At 39.8% G+C, this 23,987-nt stretch overlaps 1 pseudogene; it reads right to left on the bottom strand.

The window, feature by feature from the left end:
• Positions 1-6,596: 6,596 nt before the first annotated feature.
• LOC114652808 (potassium voltage-gated channel subfamily V member 2-like) lies at positions 6,597-18,866 on the bottom strand (annotated as a pseudogene).
• Between the last annotated feature and the right edge of the window lie 5,121 nt (positions 18,867-23,987).

Here is a 23,987-nt window from a genome sequence, read left to right as displayed (position 1 = left end):
GTTGTCATTTCCCAGTTTCTTCATAATGTTGCATATGCATGGTTCAGAGTTTCTGTCAACATACATAGGTTCTCCCATAAGGTTTTCCTATACAAATGCTGACTTCTGCGTGGACAGTTCTGTAATGACATTTCAGGCCTCTTTTTGTGTGTACAAATGTTTTATAAACTTGACCCCTGATATTTTATATACCAGTCTTTGCTTCTCCTAAATGCAGGATGTTATATTGTTCAGATGAAGACAGCACAACGCTCAGTTTCCATGCAATCACCTTTTACTTCAGTAGTCCCTTTTTTTTAAATCCATCCATCCATCCATCCATTTTCCAACCCGCTGAATCTGAACACAGGGTCACGGGGGTCTGCTGGAGCCAATCCCAGCCAACACAGGGCACAAGGCAGGAACCAATCCCAGGCAGGGTGCCAACCCACCGCAGTTTTTTTAAATCTATGTGGACTTTTTCAAGTATGCAATGACAGCACGAAGCAAGGCACTGTAGCAAAGCTGTGCAGATATAATACAAGTTTAATAAAGGATGTGAACTCATTTTTATGAACAGTATTTGAATTATATGAGACCAGTGTTTACAACCTGGGTGCTTCCCACATAGAGTTTGAATGTTCTTTCCATGTCCGTTGTTGGTTTCTTCAGGGTGCTCCAGTATCCTCCCACAGTCCAAAGACATGCAAGTTAAGTGAATTTCTGTTGCTAAAAATTAGTGTGTATGTGTGTTCACTCTATGATAGATAGATAGATAGATAGATAGATAGATAGATAGATAGATAGATAGATAGATAGATAGATAGATAGATAGATAGATAGATAGATAGATAGATAGTGTGATGGACGGCCGGCTACAGACTCCAGTCGCCACCCCCAGGCCGCCAGGAGGAGCCCTCCGGACAGCATGATCGTGCCCCGAGTTCCAGCAGGGCCTCATGGACTTTGTAGTTTGTATACACAGCCCTGCTGGATACCTTGGGGGCCACCGGGAGTCGCTGTAGGGGGGCTAGTGGGCTCTTATGTGCCCTATAACCCGGACGTGCGTAATCATCATGTGACAGGAAGGAACGACGTGCTCCCAGGCTGAAGAAAAGGACTGTTTACCCTGACCCGGAAGTAATAACGACTTGTGGGTTTGGACAGGTACCACTTCCGGGTCAGGGGATATAAAAGGACTCTGGGAAGCCCAGTACACTGAGCTGAGCTGGGAGGTAGGAGGGCTAAGTGTCTAGGCGAGGAGGAAAGAGAATTGTATTGTGCTTGATTATTGTGATTTATGAGTGTGGTGTGGAGAGTGCTTGGTGCACGTAGTAATTATAATAAAGAGTCTTGGACTTTTATCCAGTGTCTGGAGTGGTACCTGAGGGTGTTAGAGGTGGCTCCACGCCTCTACTGCTACAATAGATAGATAGATAGATAGATAGATAGATAGATAGATAGATAGATAGATAGATAGATAGATAGATAGATAGATAGATAGATACTTTATTAATCCCAAGGGGAAATTCACATGATGCTGAGTCCATTAGGGGAACTTGGCAGTACCCCCTAATCCTGTCAAGTGTGGTAAAATATTTTGCTTTTCTGAGTCACCTGAGGAGGTTGTCTACACGCGGCATTGGGTAAGCATCAAATTGGGAGACTTGATTAAGACGGCAAAAGTCATTGCAAAATCTCCAGCTTCGCAACCAATATGATCAGGTTGGACCAGGAGCTATGGCTTTCCTCAATCACACCTAAGTCCAACATGCGTTTGATCTCAGGTTCCACTTCAGTGCTTTTTGCCTCCGGGTGGTGAAAAGGGTGCTCCCTGACGATTACCCCAGGTTCAGTTGTCATGCTCAATCAGTGAAGTCCTGCCAGGTTTTCGCTCACTACCTTGGGAATGGACAAGAGCACTGCCTCGATCGCCTGCTTTTGTTAGGAAGTAATTAGAGCTGAAGTTGAGAGGTATATTTTTAGCAAAAAGAGAACAGGACTGGCCAGATTAAGGGTTGGGTTCCCTATCCCTCCCCGGCTTGAGCAAGTTCCCATTCACTCAGCTGACTTTATGGTTGTTTATCCAAATAATCAGTGAGTCCATTTTGTTCCTTAACTTCATATGGCCTTGCCAATGGGCCATTAATTGGCAGTGAGAGGTAGGGATGAGTACCAAGACACAAACAGTCATAACATCGGGCCTGCACTGTTTGTGGCTTCTCCATATTCTCTTTAAGTAGGGGCCTCATTTTTGCAAATCTTTTGTGTAATTGTGTGATATACTCTAAGATATTGATAGAAGGAAGTGCTTTTCCTCCCATCCTTCTTTTAGAATATCCATCCATCCATCCATAGAGGAGAAGCCTGAAGAGGATTGTGTTACACCCTGATAGACAAAAAGAATGAGGGGAAGGAGCTGATCCCAATTCCTTCCATCCTCATTGAACATCTTATGTAACATTTGCTTCAGAGTTAAACCTCTCTTATGAGACCATCAGTTTGAGGATGATATACAGCTGTCTTTAAATGTTGAATTTTAAGTAACTTGGCAACTTCCCTCAATGTTTCCAAGGTAAATGGTATCCCTTGGTCTGTTAAGAATTCCTTAGGGATACTGACACATGCAAAGGCCCCTAAGAGTTCCCATGCAATTGTTTTAGAATTCGTGGCATAATCAATGAGGGTGAAAATATACTTATGTCCTTATGATGAAGGATCAAGGGGTCCCATGATGTCGAACCCTATTTGTTCAAAGGGAATGTCAATTAAGGGAAGGGGAATCAGAGGAGCACGGTCCCTCATAGGAATCTGCCATACCTGACACTCTAGACAGGAAGCGCAGAAACGTAGGATTCCTGGCCAATGATATAATATAAAACCTTTGAGAATATCTGAATGTGTGTTTCATTTTTCCAGGTTCAAATGAAGAACTTCGCTTGTATTGATGTATACTCTTTGTGTAGCCTTCTTGCCATGTCCTGCAGCATCATAAGGAAAACCATACCTCTTTGTAGTGTGACAGTTTAGGTTGTGGCCTCAATTACTGAGCTTATGCTGAATTAAGAATGAATATCAGAACTAGTTAATCTCCAGGGTGCCCAGAGAGATGTCAGACTGTTCTTAGCAAAAGGATTGGGTCAGCTTCTTGCTTTTAGCTGCTGTATGAATTTCAATACAACAGATAACCTTTCATTGTTACTTCCATTTTCTCAAGTAGCCAGAGAGCTGAGGTCCTCTGGCCTTCTCACAATTTCAAAGACCCGTTTTGTCACTCTTGGTGAATTCTTATTAAGCTTTATGACTTCCACTCTTTGGAACTGTCTTCTACTGTCTTCTAAGGCATACTTGACAGTAAGTGTCTTGTTCTTGATACTTTTTGTCAGGTTGATTATCTGTTTTATCATAATTTTTAGCTTGTTCTTTATGTATTCCTTTAACCAGAAAAAGTCCTTCTATTAAAAAACTCTTGTATTTACTGTTTATTTTGAAATGTATAATTATTTGCTTTTTGAGCATCTTTTGTGTATTCCATAAATAGTGTAATATAAAATAAAGATTGATTGATAAATTTTTCATTTCTCAGACCAATACTCTGCTGGTCTAAACACTTGCAGTCACACTGATTACTAATTTGCTGATCTAATGAAGGCACATTGCTTTGTACTTATCACAGGAAGTTATTGTGGCCACTTTGTGGAAATCCTAGACCAGAAGACACAGGTTTGGATTCGTAATATTTTTATATAGCTCTTTCAAAAATGTGCATCATGCTACCAAGAGCTGCCTTTTCTGCAAAAACAAAACTCTTGCTAGTGCCATCTGCAATGATTTGTCTAGGGTGCACATCCTATGTTGAAGTGCAATAGCTGGTCAAGTGGGTGGAGAAGCGTGTCACAACTGATTTCTGACAGACGGGTATCAACAAGATTGAAAGGGAAGGTCTACAGGATAGTAGTGAGACCAGCTATGTTATATGGGTTGGAGTCAGTGGCACTGGCAAAAAACAGGAGACAAAGCTAGAGGTGATGGAGTTAAAGATGTTAAGATTTGCATTTGGTGTGACAAGGATGGACAGGATTAGAAATGAGTACATTAGAGGGTCAGGTCACGTTGGACAGTTTGGAGACAAAGTCAGAGAGGCGAGATTGCGTTGATTTGGACATGTGCAGAGGGGAAATGCTGGATATATTGGGAAACGGATGCTAAGGATAGACCTGCCAGGAAAGGAGGAGGGCCTAAGAGAGGGTTTATGGATGTGGTGAGAGAAGATATTCAGGTGGTAGGTGTAACATAGCAAAATGCAGAGGACAGGAAGATATGGAAAATGATGATCTGCTGTGGCAACCCCTAAAGGAAGCAGCCAAAAGAAGAAGAAGAAGAAACCTGTCTTCCTTTGAAAGCATTTTTAAACGCACTAAATTAATTGGTTGTGTAATCCTTGGCTTCTAAGAACACCTGTTTCAATTAAGAAATTAATTTCTGTAGATGATCCTGAGATGCAATATTATAGCAGAAGATGGGGAGGGTGGATAATACTTGTTTCATAATTTAGGGTAGAAAAAGCACAACTTATTGGAACTTGGTGTTGCCTTTATGTGTTCATTTTGGGGGAAATGTGCTTAATATTAGAAGCTTCCTTGTTTTATACAGTATAGTAAGAAAATGTTGTGCCATCTTGTCTTCATGTAATGTACTCAGGAGGATAGACATAGCAAAAGTGGGAGAATATACAAACTATTTGATAAAATAAAAAATTTCATGTGTCATTAATTCAAAAAAAGTTTATTTCATGTTTATAGAAAAATATTACACGAATATTTATTTTATGATTCCATAGCATTCTACAGGGCACTTTTATTGCTTTATTCTAGCAATAAAACTAACACAATCTCTATGTTATAACTGAAATATGTGTTATTTTAAGCAAAATAGGAAGAGAAATGTGGAAAAAAAGAGACAAAGCTTATTTTCTCTTTGTTCTATTTGTTGCCTTCTTTGGTGTAAATGCTACTGTTTTTCACATTTTATACTCTGTGAGAATTCAGTACATACAGTCAATCTGTTTATCTTTTGCATCACATAATATCATTTTAATGCTTTGTAATGTATTTGAATACAGTGCTCAAAAATAAAGGTCTGAAATAAAATAAAGATAAATTAGTCCTGGGTATTTTGTGGTTATGTCCCTGCTTTCTTTGTTTCAAAAACTAGCAGGCTTTTCATGTCAAAATGTACTAAAATAAATAAATAAATAACAGGCAGAAAACCAGGTGGAAAGTGAGTTCCTCAAATATACTGGAATATCAGAAACACAGTAAACAAGGGAGCCATTTCAAAGCAACAGTGTGTTAGAGTCAATGACTGTATTAAATTGGTTAGATGAAGTATGTGCATATGACTGCATTTGTGTGTGACCTCAGATGGAATGCTAACCACCTCCTAACCTGTATTAGTGTTTGTCATATGTCACAATATCTCACAATTTGGACAGGCTGAATAGTGACATATGCAAGATAAATTAAAGCAAATGATAAACCTCCTCTTAAAAATGGGAGTTCTTCTATTGAGAAAGTTTTCTAGAAAGGCCTAGTCACACTTGTTACCACACACAAAGTATTTCAGCATTTTCTAGAACTTTCAATTATCAGTTTAGACATATCTAGTGCATGAAAACTAGTATTCAGGAATGCTTCAAGATGTCAACGTTGTTGTTTGGACTGAAGGAATCAAACATAAACTAGCCAAGAATCACACTACAATTTATCTAATGTATGGTGTACATGTATAATGCTAACTAAATTATTTCCTGCATTTCTTTGTATAGAAATGTCTACATTCAGATAACAAACTTAATTTGCAGTGGGAGGGAAAAAAAATTTGCACAAAAAGAAAAAATATAGGTTAGCATGTAGAATGCAAGGATTGTGCCTCATAGTGCTTCAACTCTGGTTTAATTCCTTGCTAGGTTTCCTTCACTACATTGTATCACTACATGGTATTTGGGTGAATGGCGACTCTATATTGCTTCAGCGTCAGTTAGTAAGAGCGCATCTGCGTTTGCAGTATCAAAACCTTAAGTGCCTTGCTTATATTGTTGCTGAGATAATCTCCCATTTCTCTTGACTCTGACTTGGAAAAAGTAGGAACAAAAAATGTACAGACTGATGGAAGTATGCAAAACTAAATTTGAAGTTCCTGTTTAAAAAAAGGAAAATTAAATTAAAAGTCCAAACTTGCATGATTTGTCTTGCGTTATATGCCCAAGTCAATTTATAACTATACCTGCTACTTTTAAAAAGCTTTTTCAGAGTATTTTTTGCTATAATGAAATGATTTTGAACATATACACCTTAACAGCTGACACATAACTGGTTTCAACTTTCAGTATGAGTACAAAAGTTATTTTGTTGCCTATAATAAATGGATTGCATTCTAAAGGTAATATTATATATTCATTATGTCCTCTTGCATTTTCTAAACTTCACCATTCTGATTCAGTGTCACAGGTGACCCAAGACTATCTAGGTTATTGTACAACAAGCAACAATGCAGAGTTTGGAAACCAGTCTGTCCTGCTCATTTTTGGGAAGGGAAGTAAATGGAGAAATTAATATTTCATACATACTGCCCCATTTGAGACATACAGTAAATCTGGGACCCTGGAGCTATAACTTAGCAATGCTAACCATTGCACCTTTGCAACATTATATAGCGAAAATGTTTTTATGAGGTTTCTTAAGCCTAAAAATGTTTATGTCTGTCCCATTTTTCCAATCCCACTATTGGAGAATTCACAGTTTACTAGCAGGAAATGTTAAGTTTTCCTACTTACAGTGATTATTTGATATTAATTTTGACAATACTTATGTTATACAACTTCTAATCCAAGTTGTTGCTTTTCACTCCTACAACAGCGGATATTTTCTTTGCTGCTCTTCTTGAAAATTTTACTTTCCCTCTGTTTTTCAATGTAGATGTGTACTCATGGGCTTTAAGCTTTGCATAGTAATCCGAGAATTTATTATAAAGAATTGAAATTGGCATTCCATTCAGGATGATTCCAAAGGCAATGCAAGCAAAAGCAAAAAGCCTCCCAAGGTGAGTTTCTGGAAACATGTCTCCATATCCCACTGTGGAAATGCTCACCTATAAAAAGAAAAAACATCAATTAAAATCCATTTTCTTTTCTGTGTTATAAAAAAGACAGTTTACCATGTTTTAATCAGTTCAACTGAAGCAAATTGTGTGGAATGAAAGACTGCACACTTTTTTCAACAACAAAACAACAACATTTATTTCTATAGCACATTTTCTTACACAGGATGTAGCTCAAGGTGTTTTACAAGATGTTAAAGAAATAGATGCAAGAAAATCAAACAAATTAAAATTGGTACAAATAATGATGAATAAATAGCTAAAAATAATTTAATACGGATTTACATAAAATGTCCCTCTATATATAGGGTGGTCCAGATCTAACTATGCAACTTTTAATGCAATGCAATACAATAATTGCATAATTGTATAATGCAAAATTGACTGACTGACTGACAAACTCATCAACAAAAGCATTCTTTTCTTTTTAATTAATAAGTTGAAATTCAGCAAGATGGTACTGTACATCTAGGATAGTAGGTATCAACTAAGAAAGGATATTTCGATATATCTACATATCAATATTTAGGGGTAAACCCCCCTACAATAGAAAAACTTATTATTCCAAATCTCAAAAGTGCTCTGATGAAGTTGATTAAAATTTGGTTGCTACATATAAATATCCTAAAGTGATCAGACTTGCAGCTGCTACATATATACAAAGAAATCTAGAAGTGACTAGGTTGTTAAATACACGCATGAACATCCGGAAAAAATCACAGGGCTACTGTTATCAAATTTACCTCAGAATATATTGATTTTGAGCAGAGAAACATCTGTTTGCCCATGTGGTAGAAACTGACATCTTAATTAAAGAAAAAAAATGTATGCTCTACTAGGACAAGTCTGATAAAACTTTTTTGAGTCAATAATCAGGCAGGAGAAAAGCTTGTCCCTCTGTGTCATTTATTACTCTTGCTGTGCCAGGCTGAAGAGGGAGCATCCATCACAACAGTCTGTTACAGCATGGTCAGAATGATCAAAAAAAGAAAGGGTAGAAGTCCATTTTATAAACAATTGAATTTATATGCAGTGTCAATCAATGCATACTTTTTACTCAGGTTGGTTTGTTGGTTTACACATCCGAAAACTTAGAAAAGGCAGTGAGGTGCAGTGGTTAAGGCTTTGGACTTCAAATCCTGACATTGTGTGACCCTGAGCAAGTCACTTCACCTGCCAGTGCTCCAGAGTCTCCGCTGACTGGCCTATATCTCCACCCAGACATCGTATTCTTCCCCCATCGGACATACTGTACATCCAACATGGCTCCCGCCTGAGTATCCAAGCTGACAGTTCGAAAATAATAAACTCCATCTGGCCCAGTTCTCGACATCCTCCACGTCATTTAGGCAGAGTTGCTGACCACAGTTAAATGTGATAACGCCGTTGTCAACTTCGGTCTGCTCACTCACGAGCAAGGAGCCTCTCATCCACAATCTCCTCACTGATTGTAAGTTTGACTTTTTCTGTCTAACCGAGACATGGCAACAACCCCATGACTTTTCCCAACTTAACAAATCCACTCCCCCGGGGTTTGTTTACATCTCTCAACCCCATGGCTCTGGCCGAGGTGAAGGTCTCGCGTTAATGTATCGTGAGAAATGGAAAGTCTTGCCGTTGTCTGTCCCTGCCTTCAATCCTTTTGAATCTCTTGTATGTCAATTAAATGGACCTATTCCTACTATTATTGCAACTGTTTACTGGCCCCCTAAACCAAATAATGACTTTCTGAATGACTTTGCTGTTTTCCTTACACACTTATCTACTGTTTCACCAAACATAATACTTCTGTAGAATTTCAATATACATATGGATAATAGATAGATAGATACTTTATTAATCCCAAGGGGTAATTCACATCCTCCAGCAGCAGCATACTGATAAAAAAACAATATTAAATTAAAGAGTGATAAAAATGCAGGTAAAACAGACAATAACTTTGTATAATGTTAACGTTTACCCCCCCGGGTGGAATTGAAGAGTCGCATAGTTTGGAGGAGGAACAATCTCCTCAGTCTGTCAGTGGAGCAGGACATTGACAGCAATCTGTCGCTGAAGCTGCTCCTCTGTCTGGAGATGATACTGTTCAGTGGATGCAGTGGATTCTCCATGATTGACAGGAGCCTGCTCAGCACCCATCACTCTGCCACGGATGTCAAACTGTCCAGCTTCATGCCTACAATAGAGCCTGCCTTCCTCACCAGTTTGTCCAGGCATGAGGTGTCCTTCTTCATTATGCTGCCTCCCCAGCACACCACTGCGTAGAAGAGGGCACTTGCCACAACCGTCTGATAGAACATCTGCAGCATCTTACTGCAGATGTTGAAGGACGCCAGCCTTCTAAGGAAGTATAGTCGGCCCTGTCCTCTCTTGCACAGAGCATCAGTATTGGCAGTCCAGATCAATTTATCATCCAGCTGCACTCCCACGTATGTATAGGTCTGCACCCTCTGCACACAGTCACCTCTGATTATCATGGGGTCCAGGTGGGACCTGGGTCTCCTAAAATCCACCACCAGCTCCTTGGTCTTGCTAGTGTTCAGGTGTAGGTGGTTTGAGTCGCACCATTTAACAAAGTCCTTGATTAGGTTCCTATACTCCTCCTCCTCCTGCCCACTCCTGATGCAGCCCACGACTGCTGTGTCATATCAATCAATGTAATATCAATGTCCCTATTACTAGAGACTTTACATCCTGCCTTGAGAGTTTTGGATTCCTGCATGATGTTCCCACTCATTCCAAAGGACATATCCTGGACTTGATTTGCTGTTCTGGAGTTACCCCGCTTGATTGTACTGCAGATGAACTTCTCATTACTGATCACTTTCTTATTTCATTCAGTTGCTCTGCTCCCCAGCTTTGGAACTCACTATCACCTGAGCTTAGAAATGTTGAATCATGTTCACTTTTTAAATCTAAACTTAAAACTCATTTGTTTAAGACTGCTTTTTCTCTTTGATTACAATTGTTCTGTCTGATTTTAACTTTTGTATTTTACTTATTGTTTATAATCTGTGTTTTGTCTATTGCTTGGTGTCATTGAGTGTTTAGAAAGGTGCCTACAAATAAATAAAATATATTATTATTATTATTATTTGGAAGGAGAAAAGAAATGTAACCAGTTAGATCTCAAATGATGTAAGCTGCTTTTGATGAAGGTGTTGGCTAAATCAATAAATGTAAATTTAGAAAATCAAAGTAATTTTTTAATACTCTTGTTCTTCTTATACAGTATCTTAAGTTTAGCTATTATCCTTGACATTTTTGTGTATGTGAAAACTGTCTAATCTTGTTGTTTTCAGGACATCTGCTGCTGTCTGAGTACATTTTGTATAGGACATCGACCTTCCTATGGCACACATGTGTCTTTTGTGCACTTAATCATTTCAGTTCTTCTTCATGACATTTCTTAAAACAAATGCTTATATACATATTTCAATGTGCACTACAAGCCAAAATACTTAACTATTGTTACCTCTAAATTATTCTCTCACACCTGCAAATCAAAAAAGATTATTGCTTTGGCTCAAAAATTTCAATGATGGGTTTAAATATACTTCGAACATTGTAAATCATTATACATCTAATAAAGAACTTCTTATATTGTTCATAAATGTTAAATGCTCATATTGTTCTGTATTGAAATGGACTGGTGAACCACCTGCAATGTTCTGTAAAAGTGGAAAAATCACACGATAAACTTATGAAAACTTACAATGGTCTATTAAAACTTTAGTAGGGGGAGTCAAACTAAAGTTAGAAAATTTGATTTATTAGAAAATGGAATGAACCTTAATAACACTGATAATGTCATTTTTTAATGTCATCTCCACCCTTCTCAATGCACTTGTGCCACCTGCCTGGAAGTGCCTGGATTCCAGCAGAATAAAAAGTTTCTATAAAACAAAGGATTGCTCGCAGACACATTGTAAAATGCAGACAATTTGATCATGTAAAAAGTTGTTTACTAGAAGTTTCTCAGTCTCATACCAACTTCCCAAATTCTGTATGATGATTAACTGTTCCCTGGTTGTAGTGATGTACAGTATATATTTCTTATGTATGTCTTTACAAACTCAGGAATTCCTTTGTCTCCTAAGTTTAGCAAAGCTGAACCTATATTCTCTTGTTGAGTTCCTGTAGCTCTGCTGTAATAAAGGATTTTCAACATTAGTATTCTTTTGTTCATCTAATTATACACATTTAACATGCAGAATTAAGCACACATAGTCAAAGTAAACATATCTGCCTGCCGCACTCTTTTAATTCTCTTGTGATTGTAATTTTAGCATGCTAGTCTAATTTAATTGAGTTCTCTTTCTTATAAGTATGTATTCACTTGATTATTCCTTCCTTCCCGGGAGGCTTATATGTGATACTTATATATATGTGCGTCTGATCAAGGAAATATTACCCTTCTTGAAGGTTCAAAGTATCCATTGCAGCTGTAAGAAATCAAGGGCCATGATACTGGATCCTTTAATCTTTGCCTCCTATACATTTAACTCTCATTCCTTACATTGGCCATACTGATATCCACTTTTGTCTTCCACAGCATGGTGGCTGCTCATCCTTGGCTATAATCAGGTCAGTTGATGTGGCTATCCAAAATGCACAGCAGATAACAGTGTCTGTGGAATGAATGTAACAGTCTTGATTTCTTGTGAGTTCAGCAAATTTTAGACTGGCTATAAAGGTAGATGTGCTGTGTTTAACATTCTAGTATGCACTGATCCCAAATTTCTAATATGTATATTAGCTTGTTGTATCTATGTGCTTATACAGTATAGTAAAAAGTATTCATTATAAAGATAGACAAAGTCATGCTGCCATATCTTACACTAGACTTTTACTTTTCATCTATCTATCATGCAAAATGACACCTTTTATTGGCTAACTAAAAAGATTACAATATGCAAGCTTTCAAGTTTTTAGTTAGCCAATAAAAGTTGTCATTTTGCTTGGCTTTTCTCTATATTTAGAATGGCTAACACGGTTCAACACCCTAGTACTACTGTACATCCATCTATCATTTAATTATTGAAACTGCTCAGTCCAGATCAGTGCTGTTGTGGCAGGAGACGATGGTAACATAATCACGAAAAGAGATGAAACCAACAACGGATGGAGCAGCAACCCATTGCAGCATTCGCTTATAAACACACCTACCCTCACATAAGTGGCTAATATGGAATACATTAGGGGCCAACAACAAGGAAACTTTTATTATATAATAATTAAAAATACACATATTAATTTTTTTAATCATTTTTTCGTATTTGTTCTTATTTCTGCATTTGTCCTTCCCTCATGTTCTTCTGCTGTTGTTCCCTATTTCATTTTGTGTTTCTTTCCTCCACCTCTTCACCGTTGTTATTGTAGTGTAGTATAGATATACGAAAGAAAATGTTGGCTTTGGGATGGTAAAGCGGATCCTCGGCGTAAAAAGATTGGCCATTTATAATAAATAAGTAATGAACACCAACACGGAGACGGGCGAGCGTTCTGCCAAAGACTCCCCGCCTCCGTGTTGGTGCGAGGCGGTCAGCCGTCTGTGCGTTGGCTTGCTTATTATCAGCACGGGGCGGCAATTAGGCGATGGTGATCTTACCTACAACCGCTCCCCCAGCCTATAAAGGGTAGGGTGAAAAAAATGAATGAGAAACGGTACAAAAGAGAGCGACAAACAAACAAACACAAAGACAGACAGACAGACGGACATACGCACGCACGTACGCAGACGGGAATGGTGCCTCGGGAGTAGCGTACGGCCAACGCTCAAGATGTAGGCACGAGGATCACTTCTGTTAAGCAGCAGTGATCGCTACGCTCAAGAGGATCCTCTCGCCGGGTGGAGCCTGTGACTGGCAGCGGTGGGAGGATGGCGATCGGGCCAGTTTAGAAGGATGTCTGCGCCTGTGGGTAGATTTCTCTCCGTGCTGTGAGATCCTAGAAAGATAAGCCAGAGAGGCGTCGGTTTTAAAAGGGAAGCACGGGGAATGATAATTTTAAAGACTCCTGTCTGAAGTTTAACTTTGTTTTTTTTAACTGATTTTTTTTCTATTTATTTAATTTTAACCTCCACCAGCACTTTGTTTTTAATTTTATGGATTATTTATTGAACTTTTTTTTTTGAGAACTTGCCTTGGAGACACTGTTTTGGAAATGGTTTTTATAATAAAAGCACTTGAACATTTCACCATTTCCTTGCATCATGTGTGGTTGTCTTCCTTAACCACGCTCTTCTTGGTTATGGTACTGACAGTGTCGGGTTCAACAAGCTCCCATTATTGAAGAGGGAGCAAGGAGCTGACCCGCACCTTCAGAGGGACATGTATTCTTTGTAACACTGCCTCATCTGCTGCTGGGATGGCCCAGCTGTGTATGTATGTATGTGTGTGTGTGTGTGTGTGTGTGTGTGTGTATATATATATATATATATATATATATATATATATATATATATATATATATATATAAGTAATGTGCTTTGTGTGGGAAGGAAAACCGTTAATAAGGACAGCATGCATGCTCTGTTAATTATTGTTCTGGGTTTGCAAATTAAAATGGAAAAGTATACATTAACATTGAGTAATTATTGGAAATGAGAGATTAGATTATCTCCTACAGTTTTCTCAAATGGTTTTGCTTTTTGAATTATGCTTTGCTTTCTCATTCAAATTTGAATACTGTTTCTAGCTTTTATTAAATATGGCCACTGATCCCTTCCCCTGTGATAAGGACACGCAACAATGTCTGTGAATCCCAATCCACAGCCCCCAAATGTAGATGGTTTCCTTGGCCAATGGATTCAATAATTCAACAAAACATGCTGTTAAAGTCTGATTAAGCAGCTATTCATGATGCCTCACTTAACCAGGAAATAAAAAGAAGCAGCATTTATGGTTCCAACCCAGCAAGAAGTTACTGCACTTAGGGAATCAAATAGTATACCAAAAGTACAACTCTAGTAGAGAAATGTATAATTATCACAAAGGTAGTGTACCTGATGGATGGGACACTAGTAATTCAGTCACCAATGAAAAAAGAGTCAACAGTAAAAAAAAAAAATACAATATTACCTTTTTTACCTTAACCCATTATTTTTTTTGGCTAGTATATTTTGCATTGAATACATGATGCTATATTCAGTCTTTTTTTTTTATGATAGGTTGTGTGTACTATATTACTGTCACTAGGCTATGGAGGACAGGCAGATATGGATTTTATTGTGCAAACACATGTTAGCAAACAAACTTGAAAGCTGAAATATGGTTATGGTAAAATAGCTCTGAAAATATCTTTGGATAGGGTGAAATTTGAAATAATTGTTTCCTGTTTAGTTTTAACTGAAGCAGTAAAAAAAATTAAATTCAGTCTTGAATTAATGTAACATTTGATGCCATGATGTTTTTATCAGGGAGTTGAGTGAGAGCTGAGGTTGTTTAAGCACTAGATAACCAGGCTACCTTTCCCTTCCGTATAATGAAGTGCATTGTATTATCAGTTATAACGCAAGAGTCTTCAATAAGAATTAGGTCATGAGTATATAGGGATTAAGCAATTATGAAGATTTTGTAAGCTGATGATGAGACATTTCTTGCTGTAAAATTGACATGTGGTAGTACCACTGCAGCAACTATAGGATAGAAAGCATGGACATGATGCAAAAGGGCCATCTTGCCCAATTCCTTTGTTAGGATGAAATAAATGGCTTATTTGAGTTAATCATTGACTGTGAATTAGCCCAGGGAGATCATGCTTCAGCATGTGAACACGTGCCCTGCAGAGGATAGTCACCCCAAAGTGGTTGCTTCTTTGTTTACAATGCAACTGGGACAAGCAATGGACAACTCCAGTTAAACAAGATGCTTAAACGTTTTCTTTTAGCATGCATGTGTGTGCTATAAATTAATAGGGCTTCAGCTCTCTGCATCTCATTGAAAGACTATAACACTTTCACAAAGCCAGTGAACTCGTCATACTGGACATAAGACGTCCATTGCTAATTTCTTTGTATTTTAGTAAAATTTTGACACTTACAACTCAATTTTGAATGTTCCATCTGGCCTCAGTTTTCAAGATTACAAATGTTCATTTGTGCTTTTCACATCTTACATTTTTTTTTACTTTGACTTTTCTTGAATATACCAAAGCCTTTTTTGTTGATAGTTCTTTTTTTTCTATGTACCAATATTATGCTGTCCAACTATAACCCTACTCTCTCCTGCTGCCAGTTTTTCTACTAAATGATCTAATGGAAATTTACGTCTAGAGACCAGTTCACAGAAAAAGTCTTCTTTGTTAATAATTTAGCTGTGTGACTCAATTTCTACACAAGTTATTGAATTGTTAAAACTGGGATGTTAAACTATTTGCAAATGTTGGAGCTCCTTTGAAAAAAAGTTATTAAAAAGTTGTTGTTTAGGACAAAGTAAATAAATGATATTAATTATTTTTACCAATTTATTCCACGAATCAATTGACCAAGATAAGTTGCGGCTTATACTGTCCTTTCTAAATCAACTCATCCTCTTTGTGATCTATGAAATAAAAGCAACTTAAGGTTTTTTGGCATTGCTGTATTGCATGCGAGTGGTCTGCAGATTATAAGTAATTAGAAAAGTGGTCTCTTGCCCAAGTGTAGACTGGTTTTCTCTTAAAAATGAAATTTTTATTGATCTTCTGTATTAAATGTTTAGGCTGAAATTTAGTTTTTATATTTCAATCTTAATAAATTCAGATTTTTCAATGAACTTCACTTATCAATATTTATCAGTTCAGGTATTCATTCCTAATAACATTTATTTATTATTATTTGGAATCTTTAAGAACCTAATTTAAAAAAACGTATATTTAAATATACATTGTATATGCATGGTGTGTTTGTGTTCATTATTTTATTTTTACGTTTTGTTGCATTTTGGTTTTTTAATGCTTGATAAAACTTAGTAAATCACCAACGCTGAAGAGCATATTTTGACCAAGAAATGAAGGGCAAAAGGAAGATGCAGAGGTCATAAACCAAATACAGTATGAGAAAAAGAACAAAAAATATTTTCCCTAGTTATCTAAGAGTTATATCTCTCTATTATAAAAAAAAAAATCCTGTGACGAGACGAGACTTTTTTGAAGAGATTTTTCAAGTCCTGTGAGATGAGACTTTTGCCATGAGATTTTTTCAAGTCACATCCTACTCTCAACCATTTTCAACCACGGACATGGTCCTCTCACCTCTCATTTGTGTGAATGCTTTTGACAGACACACTTCCTGCTCTCTCAGCTCTTATATATTTAAATGTTTTCCTCACTTTAAGTTACCAATTAAAGAAGACGTATTATGTCCAAATCTTATTAAAGAATTTCATCATGAAGGGTTATCAACAGAAAAAACGAGCAGACAGGCAATCCTAGCACCAAGAAGCAATGAAGTCAAATGAATTAACGCCAAAAATGTCGATCTGTTACACAGCAAATTGGTTAAATGCGTATCAATAGATTATGCTGAAACACTTGGTGGTGATCAAGCGGAAGATGAAAACATCAACTTTTTAATATCCCATAGAATATCTACAAATTTTAACACCGTCCGGTCATCCACTGCACAAATTACTGTAGAAAGAAGGATGTATCCAAGAAAGCTAAAGTTAATTTCAAAGCCAAACAGAATGAAATCATATTACGCAACGAATAATTCTAACGCAAACATGAAACATAAATTTACTTTCAAATTATTATGTTTTACTATTTTTTAATATGGTTAATTACTCGCTGTAATACATCCGCATCCCCGTATGCGAGTGGCAGAACCGCAAAGAGGCTAGTGTTTAGCAAAGGCCTGGGGGTTGGTAAGCGAAGTGAGCAGGGTGGCAAAGCCCCCTACTAATGTTATAATGCAACAAAGATTGTAAATGTGACAATGTACACTGCCATCTTAAATAGTGATGGCGTAATGATGTCATACTACCCACTCACATGACATCATGACTTGCCAATTTGTTTGGCAATGGATGTCATTATTTTAAAGAACATGGTAGTGCCCACGCCTAAACATTGTAAAATGTCGGCAAAACAGTGCCATGAAATATAGTCAAATAAGTGCAAAACAAAAACAATTACATTTTTAACCATTTTTACGTTATCTAAACTAATCAAAACTTTGTTATAAACCTGGTCATATATTAATATAGTAAACTATTAAAAAAAAACATTTTCAATTTGCCTATTGTGCCCCAAATAATTTCACATTGAGAGCTGAAGGTACTGTACTCATACACAGAATCCTACTCTTAATCTTTGTCAGTTTTTCCTTAATGACCTTTACCCTTATATGTTGCTATAGCTACACATTCATTAATGTCTCTGACAATGTCTTAGGGCAAAAATAAATACTCTTTACTGACTACCTGCTTGATTATTGTGGTTGTTTTCTCATAAATGGTGATGATCTATTTCTATATCCAGAAACATGATTTTCTCCTGTTTCATCTGTCATATAAATGCAAACCACAAACAAGTATCATGTTAAATTCAAATACTACACAATAAAAAAATATACACAACAGATGATCTGATATATATAAATGCTGCTAGAAATTCCAAATTGTTTGAAAGAAAAACAAGTCAACTTAATTTGTACTTACTGCTGCCCACCACCAAGCGTGTGGAATGCTGGTAAAGTTGGTTTCCCTGAACGTCATGCTCAACAGTATAAACCATTGCAGAAAATGTGAAAATGCCTACAGTTATGAAAAGAAAGAGACATCCAACTTGCTGGTAACATTGTTTTAGGGTAAATCCAAAAAGCCCGTAATCCAGTTGAATGACGTGCTAGCTTTAGTATCCGAAAAAATTCTCATTAATCGCATTATTCTCAGGACTTGTCCAACTTTACCCACCCTAGCAACTGTCTCAATATCATGATCATGTCTCCCATAGTCTTCATTTTCAAAGGTCTCTAATACTATCTGAAGATAAAGTGGAAGGATAGCTATTAAGTCAACAGCATTTAAAACACTTCTAACAAATCGATTAATATCTGGTGTAGAAAAAAGTCTCAAGAGAAATTCTATTGTGAAGAAGGCTATACATAGTGTTTCAACATATTCAAGGTAAGTTTTACCACTGGGATTTCCTGAGTGAGTTTTGTATTGCATTTCTTCAACAGTGTTTAAAGTCATTGCAAACCAGAGATACTAACACAAAGAGACTTGAGGCAACAGCCATTATTTTAGCAGTGATAGATGACAAGGGTTTCTCCATGAGATTCCATACCTTCTTCCGCTCTTCACCATATTTCATGTCCTTAAAAAGGTCTTCATTTTCTTCTATTTCAATTTCATCTTGTAGTTCTTTCTGAACCTTTAACTGCTCATTAAGCTCATCTTGCCTTTCTTCAAATGAAATTCGGCAGCACCTTTGGCTATTTTTGATTCTAACCCCCCCAGTAATTTATCTCCTCTAGAAAATTTCTTGGACAAAATTCATCCTTAATCATAAAACTCCAGTTCTATAAAAGTTAAAACATAATGAAAAATATCTGGGTCTCAGTCAAAGAAATATTCGTTGTTTTTTACAGTGTAATCATCACACAGGGCTAGCTTCCTGCTTTGATCTGTATATGTGGCAAGTCTCTGCCAATTCTTGTTTTTGGATACCTTGCTGCAATTTTGTAGGCAATCTTGTATGTCTTCCCACCAACATTAATGTTCAGCATACCATTTTTTAGCAGGAGAGTTTAGTCTGATGAGATAGAAAAATTGTATCCTCATGAATGATTCATTATGTTTGGAGGTAAAGTCTGATCTGAGTCACAGTGTCACCTCCTGCAATGATGTCCCATTTTTGATTTGATTGTCAGTTTCAAGGGATGCAACATAACCACTCTTAGTGGCAGAAGCAGAAGGTATTATGCTTCCTAATTTACAGCTTGCAAACAAACTTTGTCTTCTTTCCTTCATTTTCAGCATTTTGCTTTTTTAATTTTGTAGGGATCCAGGAGTTACACTTTGTTTGTCAGAGTAAATGCTTTCCTATGCATAGAATACCCCAATGGAATACCAGCTGCATGCTTTCTGAAGACAGAGAGGATCTTTTAAATATACTTTAAATATTATCTCTGCCTTTGAGTGACGTCCTTGAATATATAATCGCTAATCTCTTGAAGCAACTGGAAGCATTAAAAGCATACAGACAGGCTCACATGCATTTGCATAAGCCCTCAAAAGCTCTTTTTAGATTAAGATTTAATGATCCTCTAAGATTACATGTGTTAGTTTTTACAATAGATGCTAGGACACTAATACAGAAAGCACATTGTCCTGACAACATTATCCCACGATTGATACAAAGCATGTTTCAAATACTTTTATTTTTCTGCCATGTCTCATGTCCATCCATCCATCCATCCTCTTCAGCTTATCCGAAGTCGGGTCGTGGGGGCAGCAGCTTCAGCAGAGACGCCCAGACTTCCCACTCCCCGGCCACTTCTTCTAGCTCTTCCGGGAGAATTCTGAGGCGTTCTCCCAGGCCAGCCGGGAGACATAGTCCCTCCAGCGTGTCCCGGGTCTTCCCCAGGGGCCTCCTCCTGTTGGATGTGCCCGGAACACCTCACCAGGGAGGCGTCCAGGAGGCATCCTGAACAGATGCCCGAGCCACCTCATCTGACTCCTCTTGATGCGGAGGAGCAGCGGCTCTACTCTGAGCCCCTCCCGGATGACTGAGCTTCTCACCCTATCTTTAAGGGAGAGCCCAGACACCCTGTGGAGGAAACTCATTTCAGCCGCTTGTTATTCGCGATCTTGTTCTTTCGGTCACTACCCATAGCTCATGACCATAGGTGAGGGGTAGGAACATAGATCGACTGGTAAATTGAGAGCTTTGCCTTACAGCTCAGCTCCTTTTTCACCACGATAGACCGATGCAGAGCTCGCATCACTGCGGACGCCGCACCGATCCGCCTGTCGATTTCACGCTCCATTTCTTCCCTCACTCGTGAACAAGACCCGAGATACTTGAACTCCTCCACTTGAGGCAGGATCTCGCTCCCAACCCTGAGAGGGCACTCCCCACCCTTTTCCGGCTGAGGACCATAGTCTCAGATTTGGAGATGCTGATTCCCATCCCAGCCGCTTACACACTCAGCTGCAAACCGATCCAGAGAGAGCTGAAGATCATGGCTATGATGAAGCAAACAGGACAACATCATCTGCAAAAGGCAGTGACCCAATCCTGAGTCCACCAAACCGGACCCCCTCAACACCCTGGCTGCACCTAGAAATTCTGTCCATAAAAGTTAAGAACAGAATCGATGACAAAGGGCAGCCCTGGCAGAGGTCCAACTCTCACTGGAAACGGTTCGACTTACTGCCGGCAATGCGGACCAAGCTCTGACACCGGTTGTACAGGGACCGAACAGCCCTTATCAGGGGGTCCGGTACCCATACTCCCAGAGCACCCCCACAGGATTCCCCGAGGGACACGGTTGAACGCCTTTTCCCAAGTCCACAAAACACATGTAGACTGGTTGGGTGAACTCCCATGCACCCTCCAGGACTCTGCTAAGGGTGTAGAGCTGGTCCACCTGTTCCGCGACCAGGACAAAAACCACACTGTTCCTCCGGAATCCGAGGTTCGACTATCCGACGGACCCTCCTCTCCAGAACCCGCCCGAACAGACTTTTCCAGGGAGGCTGAGGAGTGTGATCCCTCTGTAGTTGGAACACACCCTCTGGTGCCCCTTCTTAAAGATGGGGACCACCACCCCGGTCTGCCAATCCAGAGGCACTGTCCCTGATGTCCAGGCGATGTTGCAGAGACGTGTCAACCAAGACAGCCCTACAACATCCAGAGCCTTGAGGAACTCCGGGGCGTATCTCATCCACCCCCGGGGCCCTGCCACCAAGGAGTTTTTTGACCACCTTGGTGGTCACCTCAGTCCCAGAGATGAGGTAGCCCACCTCCGAGTCCCCAGGCTCTGCTTCCTCATTGGATGGCATGTTAGTGGGATTGAGGAGTCTTCGAAGTACTCCCCCCACCGACCCACAACGTCCCAAGTCGAGGTCAGCAGTGCACCATCCCCACCATATACAGTGTTGACACTGCACTGCTTCCCCCTCCTGAGACGCCGGACCAGAATCTCCTCGAAGCCGTCTGAAAGTCGTTCTCCATGGCCTCCCCAAACTCCTCCCATGCCCGAGTTTTTGCCTCGGCAACCACCGAAGCTGCATTCCGCTTGGCCTGCCGGTACCTATTAGCTGCCTCCAGAGTCCCACAGGACAAAAGGGACCAGTAGGACTCCTTCTTCAGCTTGTCAGCATCCCTCACCGCCGGTGTCCACCAATGGGTTCGGGGATTGCAGCCACGACAGGCACCGACCACCTTACGGCCACAGCTCCGGTCAGCCGCCTCAACAATAGAGGCACGGAACATGGCCAATTTGGACTCAATGTCCCCCACCTCCCTTGGGACGTGTGTCGAAGTTCATGCCGGGGGTGGGAGTTGAAGCTACTTCTGACAGGGGGCTCTGCCAGACGTTCCCAGCAGACCCTCACAACACGTTTGGGCCTACCACGCCTGACCGGCATCCTCCCCCACCATCGAAGCCAACTCACCACCAGGTGGTGATCAGTTGATAGCTCCGCCCCTCTCTTCATCGAGTGTCCAAGACATGTGGCCACAAGTCCGACGACACGACCACAAAGTCGATCATCGAACTGAGGCCTAGGGTGTCCTGGTGCCAAGTGCACATATGAACACCCCCTATGCTTGAACATGGTGTTTGTTATGGACAATCCGTGACGAGCACAGAAGTCCAATAACAAAACACCACTCGGTTTCAGATCGGGGGGGGGCCATTCCTCCAAATCACGCCTTCCAGGTCTCACTGTCATTGCCCACGTGAGCATTGAAGTCTCCCAGCAGTACTAGGGAGTCCCCAGAAAGTATGCCCTCTAGCACCCCCTCCAGGGACTCCAAAAAGGGTGGGTACTCCGAACTGCTGTTCGGTGCATACGCACAAACAACAGTTAGGACTCGTCCCCCCACCCGAAGGCGGAGGGAGGCTACCCTCTTGTCTACCCCAATGAACAGGCTATTGGGTTGCAATAAGTATGCCCACACCCGCTCGGCGCCTCTCACTGGGGGCAACTCCAGAGTGGTACAGAGTCCAGCCCATCTCAAGGAGATTGGTTCCAGAGTCCAAGCTGTGCGTTGAGGTGAGCCCGACTATATCTAGCTGGAAACTCTCAACATCGCGCACAAGCTCAGACTCCTTCACCTTCAGAGAGGTGACATTCCACGTCCCAAGAGCCAGCTTCTGTAGCCGAGGATCGGACCGCCAAGGTCCCCGCCTTCGGCCCACCACCCAACTCACACTGCACCCGACCTCCTTGGGCCCCTACCCCTAGGGGGTGAGCCCATGGGAAGGGGGACCCACGTTGCCTCTTCGGCTGTGCCCAGCCGAGCCCCATGGGTGCGAGCCGACCACCAGGTACTCGCCATCGAGCCCCACCTCCAGGCCTGGCTCCAGAGTGGGGGCCCCAGTGACCCGCGTCCAGTCGAGGGAAAAACGCCGTCCAAATTTTTATTCGTCATAGGAGGTTATATTGAACCGCCTCTTTTTGTCTCATCCCTCTCCTAGACCAGTTTGCCTTGGGATGGCCTATCAGGGGGGCATAAAGCCACGGACAACAGAGCTCCTAGGATCATTGGGACATTGCAAACCCCCTCCCCCACGATAAGGTGGCGGTTCGAGGAGGGGGATGTCTAATGTTGAATAATTTTTTCCTCCACAGTTCAATATTTTTTTATAACGGGGCACAAAGTTCATTATTATAATTTGTTTTATGCCTTTCTGGGTTAGAGGTCATTAGTAGTAATATACTGAGCTGGGAATGACCAGACCACCTTATCCCCATCAATTTTCTTCAGCCTCTTCTGGGAAAATTACCAGATTTTTCCAGGCTAGTCAAGAGAGACTTAATCCTTGCAGGATGTTCTTGGTGCCCACTCCCCAACCGTCCCAGAAGGAGGCACTTAACTATTCTTAATTTAATGAAAAAAAAAACACTTAACTGTCTCCTCTTGATTCAGAGGCACAGTTGTACTAAATGGCAGTCTTCTCATATTGCTCCTCCCACAATATTGAGAGTGAGCTCAGAAACCATGTGCAGGAACCTCATTTTATTTGCTTGTACTTGAACAATCTATAAATGATCCTGATAAAATTAAACTTAAAAGAATTTCTTAATAATCCATATACCATGTCCCAATTCTGGAGTCAGGCTTGGTATAGGTGTTCCCTGGCAAGCATCAGGCGGCTGGATGAAAATGTAGTTTGGTTATACTCAGCATGGAGCCAACATGTCTCATCACTTGAAAAAATAAGTGTGTGGGCTGGGAGCAGTGCCAATGAGTAACAGACAGGAAATGGGCATTCTGGGGCAGCAATTCCATTGTGGTAAGTCTATTTTACCAAGAAGGATAAAAACAATAAACTTTGCTTTTACAATAAAAAAAAGCTAAAGTGCATAGGGTGTTAGAAATTGGAATTAGAAAAGAATGGACTTTTATTGACATTTGTAAAAAAAAAATAAAAGAACCATGGGGATAATAATTGTAACTATTGGTTTATACTTTAGATACTGTACTGTGGTGGGGAGTAAAGGGAATAGGATAATATGGTGTAATGGTTTTAATGCTCATTGTACTTAGGGCATTGTGGGGGTGTAAAACTACAGATAGTTTTTAAATCAGTGTTTTCATGTGTCTAATTGATGGAAGATGAACAAGAATGATAATAATAAAATAATATTGCCTCTAATTTAAGACACACTTTTTTCACGTTTCCA

The sequence above is a fragment of the Erpetoichthys calabaricus genome, chromosome 5, assembly GCF_900747795.2.
Source record: "Erpetoichthys calabaricus chromosome 5, fErpCal1.3, whole genome shotgun sequence".
Lineage (NCBI taxonomy): Eukaryota > Metazoa > Chordata > Cladistia > Polypteriformes > Polypteridae > Erpetoichthys > Erpetoichthys calabaricus.
The sequence above is the reverse complement of the archived record's forward strand: the minus strand, read 5'-3'. Positions and strand labels throughout refer to the sequence as shown.